Source organism: Mus musculus, chromosome 5 (assembly GCF_000001635.26).
Source record: "Mus musculus strain C57BL/6J chromosome 5, GRCm38.p6 C57BL/6J".
Classification (NCBI taxonomy): domain Eukaryota; kingdom Metazoa; phylum Chordata; class Mammalia; order Rodentia; family Muridae; genus Mus; species Mus musculus.
Genome location: NC_000071.6, coordinates 134,479,563 through 134,488,537, shown reverse-complemented (window position 1 = coordinate 134,488,537; position 8,975 = coordinate 134,479,563).

The window sequence follows — 8,975 nt, the reverse complement described above, 5'->3', positions numbered from 1 at the left end:
GCCATTTACATTAGAACCCACCACATTCTGCTCCCTGGCCCCTGTAAGCTTGTAGCCATATCATAATTCAAAATGAATTCATTCCAACACTGTTCACAGGGCTCTCTTGAGACTTCAAGGCAATCTCTTAATTGTAACCTGCTGTAAAACGTAATTATATATGTCCTATAAGCGACGGTGCAGAGAAATTGCTAAACTAGACCTCTCCGTGGGTGGAAAGATTTATTGCGGAGCAAACTGCCAAAGCTGTCTCTGGGAGGGGTCGGGAGGCAGAGTGAGAAGCGAGAGTGGGAGAGTGAGCAGAATGAGACGCAGCAGGGTGGGGGTCTGAGCCGACACAGGCTGCTGGGAGTCACCAGGAACTAGGTGCCCTTTCCGAGGTAGTTGACCTTGGTGGAAGGCTATGGGAGGTTCCTGAAGGACTAAGGGTAGTTCCTGGTACCCAGAAACCTGCCCTTATGTTTGCCTTCTAGATAACAATCCCAATGCATTAGAGTGATCATTAATAACCACAAGAAAGAGTCGCCATTAGGCTGTCTTAAAATGTCCTCTGACAACAAAATCCCGAACTCTTCAATTTAAGCTAAGCATGGTGGCACACATCTTGAATCCATTATTCAGGAGATAAAGGCAGGAAGATCTCTTGAGTCCGAGGCCAGCCTGGTTTACAGAGTGAGTTCCAGGCCAACCAGGGCTACACAGAGAAACTCTGTCTTCCAAAACCAAAAACGAAACTCTTCAGTTTGGTCTCAGGCAGATTCTTAGGAAAAAGCAGCCACAGTCTTGGCTAAAATGATGCCTTAGGGGGCTGGCGAGATGGCTCAGCGGGTAAGAGCACTGACTGCTCTTCCGAAGATCCTGAGTTCAAATCCCAGCAACCACCCATCATGAGATCTGACACCCTCTTCTGGTGCGTCTGAAGACAGCTACAGTGTACTTATGTATAATAATAAATAAATCTCTGGGTCAGAGCGAGCAGGGACTGAGCGAGCATGACTGACCAGAGTGAGCAGAGGTCCTGAAATTCAATTCCCAACAACCACATGAAGGCTTACAACCATCTGTATAGCTATGGTGTACTCATATACATAAAATAAATACATAAATAAATCTAAGGGGCTGGAGAGATGGCTCAGTGGTTAAGAGCACTGACTGGCCTTCTAAAGGTCCCAAGTTCAAATCCCAGCAACCACATGGTGGCTCACAACCATCCATAATGAGATCTGGCTCCCTCTTCTGGGGTGTCTGAAGACAGCTGCAGTGTACTTACATATAATAAATAAATAAATCTTTAAAAAAATTTTAAAATCTAAAAAAACCCCTTACTCCGGTTGCTAATATTGTTCCCCTGTGAAACCTCTGAAGTTGGGCATAGGCTACAGCTCTCAGATAACTGTTCTGCTTCTAGGATGCTTTATTAAATCTGGCTTACAGCACTCAGTGTTTTTCTTAGTCCAGGGACCACGCTGTGCTGAGACCCCAGAGGCAGCCTGGAGTGTTCTGTATATTGGTCCTTCATTCGCACACTGAGTGTCAGATGACAAGAAGGTGTGGGGGCCACTGCTTCGTCACTTTAAGGGCTCCAGGTGAGGGGGTTACACTCTTTCTTTGGTGTGTCTAATATTTTCAATCACCCATATGCCCCTAGAGTCTCAATTTGTCCTGAAGGGTGGCACCCTTATTAAATTTTATTTGTTTATTTATTTTTGCTTATTGAGGCAGGGTCTCATTGTGTGTCCCTTGATTGTCCTGGATGTCACTCTTTTTTTTTCTGTTTTGTTTTGTTTTGTTTTTTGGTTTCTCGAGACATGGTTTCTCTGTGTAGCCCTGTCTGTCCTGGAACTCATTCTGTAGACCAGGCTACCCTCGAACTCGGAAATTCGCCTGCCTCTGCCCCCTGAGTGCTGGGATTAAAGGCATGTGCCACTGCACCCAGCTTTCTACGCCCAGGAATAAGTCACATACTAGTCTGTGCTACGTGAATGATGGTGTCTGCAGATCCGTTTGGGCGGGAGCCGTCATCCTCCACCCCAAAATAGAGACTCCTGGGGGCAAGACACAACCTGAAAAAAAGGCAGTTTTAGTCAATATAGAGTAACTTACAGCAGGCCACAGCCTGGTCTTAGCACCAGCTTACACAGTAAATTTAAAGACGGCCTGGGGGGCGTGAAGGAGGGGGAGGAAGAGAGGGAGGATAGGTAGAGTGGGAGGAGACAGGGAAGAGGTCGGGGAGAGAGAGGAAGGGAGAAAAAAAAGAGGAGATTGGAGAAGAGAAGAAAGAAAAAACAGGGCAGAAAGAGAAAGGTGAGTTGGGGCAGTGAAGAGGACACAGTGGGAGATGACATACATATAAGGTATGCATGTATATTTATAGTCCCTCCTGTAATGCACAGAACTCACCACAAGGTGTCGCCCTCAGCTGCTGCACCTTCCGGTCATCTCTATGGCACTTAAAAGGCATAGAACCTGACTGGCAAGCCTGCACAGGAAAGGCACAAAGTATCTCCCTCCCGGCCCTATAGTTCCCTGGTGGGGTGGTCCCAAGAAGCCACCAGGCTTGGTTCAGACTCCTATGTGGCTATCCATCTGTCCACCTATCCATCTTAGCAACAGAAGCCAGCTAGAAAGGGGACATTCAATTCATTTCCAGGAACCCTTTAGGTAGGATTTCATGTCCCTGGACTCGGATCCCCCTTCCTATACCCAGATCCTTGTCTGCCGTTGAGTGACTCAACATGCCTTTGCTGGGGTCCTTGCTGAATTGAGAACGCATAGTTCTGGCTCTTGTCTGGAACCTTTCTCTCAAGTGACAACAGAGGGAAGAACTAGCTGTCCCCTATGCTGCCCTCAGAGTCACCCTCAAAGCCCCTTCCGTGGCTCAGCAGCTGCCTTTCCCCCTGCCCTACTGGACCACTTCACACTGGATTTCCCAGACTGTTTCGCAAATCGGGCGCATCTCCCTTTTGCCCTCACTCAGTCCACATGCCTGCTCTATGCTGCATCCACCACCTTCTGTTCTTCACCCCCCTAACCCCCGTCAAAGCTCCAGTTGCCAACTAGACACACCTGGGAAGAGGGGACCTCAGTTGAGGAATTGCCTCCTAGACTGGCAGGTCTAGGGGGCGTGTTCTTAGTTGATGATTGATGGGCAAGGGTCCAGCCCACTGTGGGAGGTACCATTCCTAGGCAGGTAGCCGAGCAAGGCAAGGACCAGTAAGCAGCATCCCTCCATGGCCCCTGCTTTGATTCCTGCCCTGAATCAAATATGGATGGATGGGTGGACAGGTGGATAGACTGTAACTTGTAAGTCAAATAAACCCTTTCCTCCCCAATTTGATTTTGGTCAGTGTTTTGTTGCAACAGAAAGCAAATTAGGACACCCCTTTAACCTATGCTAACCTTTAGGACACCCCTTTAATCTATGCTAACCTTTCTGAACCACTGTCCACTCTGGCCTGGTCCTGAGTTTCTAGCTCAAACCTTATCCTCCAGAGAAGCCTTTTCATGTAAGCACATGCCTCACTCACTCACTATGTTGTACACATACAACTACATAGGCACATATGGACGTCCACTGATATATGAGCACATACACTCATAATTATCCACACACACATACACATACCAGAATATTCACATGTATACACATACAGTCATCCACACAATACTACACACATATGTGTATAAGCATCCATGTGTGCACATGTGTATCTATACATACACTTACTTTATATACACATGCATTGCAGTTGCTATTTTTGATTGTCAACTTGACTACATCTGGAATTAACTAAAACCCCACAATGTAGGGCACACTTGTAAGGGATTTTTGCTTAATTGGAAATTGAAAAAGACACACCTTTAATTTGGATCGTGAAGCAGGCAGACACACCTTTAATCCAGATCATCACTTGAGTTGGGGGAAAAATATCCTTTAATCTGGGCCACACCTTCTGCTCAAAGCCTATCTAAGGACCCAGAAGGAGGAGGAAAAGGAAGCTTTTGCTTTCTCTGTTTGCTCTTGCCTTGTTAGCTCTCCCATTCCTTCACTGGCATTAGAGATTGCTTCTTCAGGATTGCAGTGTACAGCAAAGACCAGCTGAGACTTCCAGCTTCATGGACTGAGAAACTACTGGATTCTTGAACTTTCCTTTCATATCTAGCAGTGTTAACGTAGCTGGAGCAGAGAACACTGACTAATACATGCATACACATATATTAACATATATTGTTTATGTACACATAAAAAAAACAAAACAAAACAAAAAAAGCCGGGCAGTGGTGGCGTACTCCTTTAATCCCAGCACTCCAGAGGCAGAGGCAGAGGCAGAGGCAGGCAGATTTCTGACTTTGAGGCCAACCTGGTCTACAGAGTGAGTTCCAGGACAGCTAGGGCTACACAGAGAACCCTGTCTCAAAAACAAAACAAAACAAAACAAAAAAAACATGTACACATATCTACACTTGCACACCCATTGCATATACATGTAAACATAAATATACACATTAATAGCACATATCCACACAGCTCACACAGAAAAATATGCCTATACAATATACATACATACATGGATACTCATAGACACACCTGTACTATACACACACACACACACACATATATGTGTGTGTGCATATATACTCAAGCACACATACCACATATATACAAGCCAAACATGCATATATGTATATATGCATATACACACAAACACCTTGTATGCACATAAACACATGCTCTTGCACAAGCACAAGTGGACAGTCATATCTACAGGTATATTCACAGCCATAGTCATACAGTGCTACATGTTGTACAGGCACACATGTGCATATATATATATATATATATATATATATATATACACCCACATACATTGCCTGTGCACTCATACACATCCATACACAGGGGCACCCAAGCATACACACATATATGTACACATGTACACACTCAGAAAATTTCTGCAGTGTTCTTCTTGCCCACTTGGCAAAGCCTCTGTGTCTCAGATTTTTTCCTGTGCAACACCAAGTTCATGTCCACAGGCAATGCCCTGACCACTGCCTGCAGGGCTGCCATGTCCCAGGCCAGGACCGCCTGCACATGGTTTGTTTACTGAAGAGGTATCAGATCTCTCATCTGTCTGCCTGTCTATCTATCTATCTATCTATCTATCTATCTATCTATCTATCTATCTATCTATCTATCTATCAATATATATACATAGATAGATAGGTAGATAGATAGATCTATATATCTATATATCTATCATCTATTTATCTCTCTGTGTATCTGTCTCTCTCTTTCACTGTGTCTGTCTGTATCTGTTGTCTCTGTGTGTCTGTGTCTGGCTCTCTGTTGTCTGTCTCTTTCTCTCTGTATCTGTGTATCTATCTGTCCCTTTCTCTCTGTGTGTCTGTCTCTCTCTCTTTCTGTCTGTCTGTGTGTTTGTGTGTCTAGCACTCTCTCTCTCTCTCTCTCTCTTGCTGTTTCATTGTTTGTTTTGAGACAGGGTCTCACTCATCCAAACCGGCCTCAACTCCGAGAATAACCTGAAATTTTTGATCCTTCTGCCTCTACCTCCCAAGTGCTGAGATGACAGGTGTATACCATCACACCTGGCTTCTCTGGCCATTTTTTTTTCTAGAATCTTCTAGCTCTGGGCTGGATGCTTTCTTCTTCTGAGACAGGTTTTTCTCAGTCCTCCTACCTTTTAAGCTTCTATCATGTTTAGAAAACAAACATGGCAGTCTCTCTCCCTGGGCTGGCTCCCCTAAAAGACTTCATCTCCTGGGTGGCCTCCTGCATCCAATTAGACCTCGCCTGAATCTTTAACGTTGATAGTTTAAAAAAAAATCTTTTAATCCAGGCTCCAGGCTTTGATCTCGTATCTTCTGGAATCATCTTTATCTGTCACTTAATTTTATCATTATTTTAAATCTCCCCACTTCTATCCGGCAAGAGGACCTTTCAAGTCCCTCTTCCTGGCTTCTAATTTTAACTCCCCGTGCGCTGATTGAGACTCAGACGTCACCCCAATCCTTTGCGGTTTCCACGTTTTCATCTTGCTGGCATTATTCTTGGTCCTTTCATCTGCTCTCCCTTTCTCTGTGTAAAGAAAACTCCTGGGCCCATGACTGGAGCTCAGTCGGTAGAGCGCTTGCACACAATCCTGGGTCCCATCCCACAATGCATGAACCATGGTGCTATGCAGAGGCAGGAGGTCATCTGCAGCTTAGAGTGAGTTGGATGTCAGTCTGGGATACAGGAGATCAGGCCTAAAACAATTCAAAACAAAGGCACCTACTTCTGTGGTTGTTTTTGGTTTGGGGATTTTGTGTGTGTGTGTTTGGTTTGGTTTGGTATTTTTTAGATAATGTGTTTGCGTCACACATTCATCCACTGGAAGTATGCAATTCACAGGGTTTTATTACAAACCACAGATTGTACACTTATCGCCATGCTTCTAGAACATTCTCACCCCTGCCAAAAGAAACTCCCCAGCGCCTTAGCCACCACCCAGCTGCACCCCACCCATCCCGCCCAGAGGTAGAGGTGCGTTTCTCAGCAAATAGTTGCCTTTTATCCTCGGGAATATGATCTGCTGAACTTTCCCACTGCCAATTATCAAGCAAAGAGTGTGGAGCCTGGGTACCATGGAGTGCATCTGTAATCCCAGCACCCAGGAGGGCAAGGCAGGAAGATCCCAAGTTTGAGACCAGCCAGGGCTGGCAAGACCCTATCTCAAAAAATAAACAGAAGTGGGGGTTAGGGGTATGGTTTCATCGGTGGGGGGCTTGTTCCAAAAGCATGGGGGCCTGAGGTTGATCCTGATGCCCACATTAAAAAAAAAAAATCAGACATGACGCTGTGAACTTGTAATCCCGACACTAGGGAGGTGGGGACAGGAGGATTTGGGTGATCGATGGTCAGCGTCCTAGCCAATTAGGTGATCTCCTGCCTCCAAAACTAAGGTTGGGAGTGAGCAAGAAAGACCTGATGTCCACCTCTGGCCTCCACGCACATGCTATACTATACACACATGCAGGTGCAATTACATGTACAGTGCACACACTCACATGAACAAATACATATACCACACATATACTAATCAATAAATACAGCGCGCAAAACCCCCAGACCAATTTGTAGGCTTAGTGCGATGTAACATAGCTCCAACCCCTACACTTGGTAGGTAGAGACGGGAAGATCAGGACTTCAAGACTAGTATGGGCATCATACGGAGTTTCTGGCCAGCGTGGATGCCCTGAGTGAAAGTATTTGCCATATAAGCAAAAAAAAAAAAAAAAAAAAAACCAGTGCTCAGATGCCAGAACCTACCTAAATGCTGGGTTGGCATAGAGGCTCACCTGTAATTCTAGACTCAGAGGCAGAGGATTCACAGAGCAACCTGGTTATTGAGAGGAGTCAAGTCAGTGAATTCTGGGTTTGGCCAAGAAATCTTGCCTCAAAGAATAAGGTGGAAGAGTACTGAAGGAGATTCCAAAAATCAACCTCGGGTGTCCATAGGCAAGCACACATGGGTCCATTCTCTCTCTCTCTCTCTCTCTCTCTCTCCTCTCTCTCTCTCTCTCTCTCTCTCTCTCTCTCTCTCTCTCTCTCTGAGACAATCCACGTTGCGCATCGTCTTCGAACTGGATCCAGGCACCTGGATGGACTGGCGGGGGATGGGCCTACCCCCTATATAAGCTTAGACTCTAAGTGAACTTTAAGGTGCCTTGAACAGAGTACTTTTGTCTTGGCGTCTTTATTTCTCTCCCCATCTAGTCTCTTTCAGCCCCAGCCTGCCTTTCAGGAGTACCTGGTTCATGTAGGCCGTGGGTGGCTTACAACTACAGATTGGCACCACAAACAACGGCGGGGTAAAACTGAGGGACCGTTGTCTTATGTGGCGCTCCACGAGAAGGGGAGAAAAAGATCGTATCCGGCACAGTAAGCAACAGGAATTTATGCTAGCGTTGGTTTTAAACTTCATTTTTTAAAGTGTTGCTGGAGGTACAATAGGATACAGGCTAAGATGAAACAGTGCTGACCCGGTGCTGATTCCTGTGTGGGACTAGAAACTTCGAATCAGGCAGTTGTCTGCAGTCAAGAACTGCATCAGGCGAGAGGAATAGGGTTTAAAATAATAAAATAAAATAGAGGAAAATGGATTTTGAAACTCTCCCAGAGACAGAGAGAAATCGGGGGACGTCCTGTGTTATTCTCTCTGGCCCCTACAGCAGAAGTTCTCTGCCCTCTTTGTCTAATGTCTGGTGCACCAATCCGTTCACGTGTCAACTCATGTGTGTTTTGTTTTGTTGTCTGAATGACTGAATGTTCTGCGTTTCATGTTGGAAAATAAAAATGGCTAATACTTTATCTGCTGGTTCAGCAAAGCCCGAGAGTGGCCCACACTTTAGCCAAGAATCAAGCACAGCAGGAGAGCCCCTGCTGAAAAAAATCTGTTTTTAAAGGAAAGGAGTCTGCAACCTCTTAGTTCTAAGGCAAAAAAGCTGATAGTTGGCTTTTTCCTAGAAAATTCTCTGCAATTGTGATTATTGTGTTTAGCAAATGACAAAGTGCTTTTTTATCTTATAAATATAGCTAGAAAAAGTAAAATTATTTGATTGGTCTGAATTTATAAGATTCGTGTAGCCACTTAATTTGGTTTTTTACTGGTCTTAAAGGTGTAATATGATCTGCATGTCTTCATCATAGAATATTAGCTTATAAGTTATTGGATATGATTAAAAGGGTGTAACATTGGTAGCAAGAGAGCTTTAAATTGGTAACTCAGGTTTGGAGTCTTTCAAACACGTGGCATAAAGCAGGCCAAAAAACTAGACCTCTAAGGATACTTCTAGTTGAGATAATATTTAATGTGATTCTTATCCTAAAAGGTAGACTTAAAGATAAAATTTAAAACAATGTCTCTTTAATGAAGCATTAAAATTTGCACTGTTGTGCATTCATAGGTATAAAT